The following is a 3,454-nucleotide window of genomic DNA, read 5'->3' as shown; positions in this document are numbered from 1 at the left end:
TTTTACTCTTTAATCTGCAAACATACAGATTGTAACACTAACTAGACTAAATGTATTTTCTATGCTCTTATAGGTTCTTTTAGTCAGATTTATTTTTTATAACAGAAAATTATTACCTTTACATTACCGGAGATAAGGTAAAAACATCTACTAAGTTCTTCTATTCTTTCCCAAGGGTGGGAGTAGGGGCAGTATGAGAATGGGATGTGGGACAATGTGTGATTCGTCCTCTTTTCTCCCGATTGTAGCTGCTCTTATGGATTTTCAGTTCCTCTCCCCCATGAATGAATGACAACGGCACATTTCTCTGTATCATATGTACAAACACATGCATACTTGTGTACTCACTCCTAGAAACATTTATATTTCATGAATAGTAAAACGTGTAAGAAAATTTTCTTTTCTGTTAATTTTTATCATTATATCATGCTTCACTTAGTTTTCTTTTTATTCATATGCAGATTCAGGATTAGACATTGGGGAGGGGCAGTCATGTTGTCTCTTTCAACCCCCTCCTAACAGAAGTCGCCTTGCCGCGGTGGGGGGGCTTGAGGTTTCAATGATCTGGTAAGCTGGACCAGAGGGCTATCCATACTGGAGGGGTCACCAGTGAGGGATGAGACAAAATGGCCTCCTGGTGCAAGAAGGCCTATGAGAGGGGATGGTGCACCCACCCCTGGTTCATTCCATCTTGGACCAGGGAGAACTCTCCCACGTGTGTTTACCGTGTGTGGCATCCCATATTACTAGGAGACAGAAGTCCTAGAGGTTGAGCGATGTTGCACACTGCTCCCTGCAGCTAGTAACACACCTCTTTGGTCCTCTATTCTGGTTAGACGGGTGGCTTGATCAAGGCCCGGTCAAATAAGGCTAGGGTCAAGCAGGCACTGTTCAGTCGGTAGCGCATACGTCCTGTGAATGCCATCAGTACTGCAAGAGTGGCTGCAATATTTCCTTATTACCCCTGTGGCTGTTGGGAGATTTTGAGCCTCATCTATAGCTGGGGGAGTGAAGAAATGAAGAATTCTAATTTGTATTTCTACAAATTTACAGAGATCTAACACTCTCCCTGACGACCTATGCAATCCCCTAAACATTCCCTCTGAACATCATATGTTGTCACTCTGGAACCTTTCCAGCTTCCAAAGGGCAAGAATGGGAATCGTAATAGTTCTCGGGCTCCCAAATCAGGTAAGGAGAAAAGTCCTCCAATCCATTAAGGAAATCTTACCTGGTAAATATGAAAGTATTTCATATTGTAAGTCCCTGTTAGTGAAGACTATTGATGGTGTATCAGTCATGGATCTTGATATTTTTGAAATACATTGGAAAATAGTTGAGGTATGTCAACGTGATCCTCGCATCACCCCACAACAAGATGGTAGCCTGATAGTTGAGGTTTCGACACCAGACGAGAGTGACCGTCTGCATGCAATGTGCGAAAATCCCTAGGGCTCAAGTTTCATGTTCTCCTTGAATTTGGAATCCTCTCAGGGAAATTGGGCGATTTTCCCTGTCATAATCTCTTATAGGCATACACAAACTGGGTTACATGAAGCTATCAGATGTTCTTCCTATTTTGCTTGAATTCCTTGACAGTTCCATTGGATTAGGGTATCCAGTTCTTTAGATTATTTCTTCATAAGGTGTTTGGCAACACCTGTGGTCAAGGTTTGCCCCACACCTTTAGGCTGTCCCTTTCCAGGATCTTGGGAGAATCTTTTAAGGGGTCGTTTACCCGTGGAACTAGTTTCCACAAACTTCCTATTGACAGGCTCAGGATTTCTTTGCCTGGGCAAAGGACGGACCTGAGCCTTTGCTTCAGGGGCATTCTCCCTAGCAATGGAGGCCCCTGTGGATGTGGTGGCAGCTGGAGCTGTCAGCGTTGAGGCCCCTGGAGCCCTGCCTGACGGCTCCAAATACCCCACTTTGAGATGAGTCTTTTGAACAGGCTCAGGATTCCTTTGCTTGGGCAAAGGGCATACTTTTCCATAATAATAATACAGAATCCTTTACATAAAAGCACAATAATCAAAATTATTCCTGGAGAAAGTAACATAATATTTCATAAGTCATTTCAAATTAGATGGAAAAAATATATCAACACAATCACGCATCCCAGTTCTAGTGGACAAGCAAGTCCTCATGACATGAGTTCACGACAAACCTCATTCATGATCATCTTTATCATTTATTATCATTTGCTGATAGTCATTTTATCTATTACAATAGAACTGTAGAATAATATCATTAAATGTTGCATACCTTCAAAATGTGCTTCAATATTGTATCACTCCAAAATACTGGAAAGTTTGTATACAAATCACTCATGCTGTCCGCCATACACATGGCTTAAAAACAAAACGTCCACACAATGCTTTGCTGGAGATCCTACAAACAGAAATCCACTTTTTCAATTCTCTCTAAACAAAATTAATTTCCACTTACAGTAATAAATGTTTTGATTGTTATCTTATTTATTCATTTTCAGATACCTATTATATGCAGCATACAATAAACAAACAAATACTACAGTGAACTTAACCGGTTCCACCCAGATCTTAAATTTATAATTGAATTTGAGAAAAACAAATTACCTTTTTATAGATACCGTAAACCTTCAAATATTCATCAACATCGACATTTTCACCCGGACTACCATCCTAATCTGAAGAAAAGCCTTCCCTTCTGCCTAGGAATCAGTCAAAACAAACAAACAAGCAAAGAGAAGTAACCTTGAACACCTGGAGATTTTTTGAGGGCAAGAGGATAAATTGAGAGGCCCTAAAGGTGACATTGGACTAACTAGGGTGCACACCAAAAGATACACAAGAAAGAAAGGGGTGAACTAAATAGAATATTCTCTATGCTTTATTCACAGAACATTATAGGTCTTCTCCCTAGGTTTATCAACAGAAACTGGGAATAGGTACAGTAGAAGGCCAGACACACACCATGCGAAGACCGACTGAACGGCCCTCTCCCCATGTTAGCCCAGAGGAAAAATAGGACAATAGCAGATAGACAAATAAAAATAGTTCCCCTCTCCTTTACTCATGTGGAACACTTTGCAGGTTAGGGTTAGGTTAGGTTAGGGTTAAGTTAGGCTAGGGTTAGGTTAGGTTAGGCTAGGGTTAGGTTAGGTTAGGCTACGGTTAGGTTAGTTTGGCTAGGTTTAGGTTAGGGTTAGGTTAAGTTTAGGTTAGGTAGGTTAGGTTAGGTTAGGTTAGGTTTGGTTAGGTTAGGTTAGGTTAGGTTAGGTTAGGTTAGGTTAGGTTTAGGTTAGGTTAGGTTAGGTTAGGTTAGGTTAGGTTAGGTTAGGTAGGTTAGGTTAGGTTAGGTTAGGTTAGGTTAGGTAGGTTAGGTTAGGTTAGGTTAGGTTAGGTTAGGTAGGTTAGGTTAGGGTTAGGTTAGGTTAGGTTAGGTTAGGTTAGGTTAGGTTAGGTTAGGTTAG

The sequence above is a fragment of the Penaeus monodon genome, chromosome 18, assembly GCF_015228065.2.
Source record: "Penaeus monodon isolate SGIC_2016 chromosome 18, NSTDA_Pmon_1, whole genome shotgun sequence".
NCBI classification, from domain to species: domain Eukaryota; kingdom Metazoa; phylum Arthropoda; class Malacostraca; order Decapoda; family Penaeidae; genus Penaeus; species Penaeus monodon.
This window is presented reverse-complemented; position numbering follows the sequence as displayed.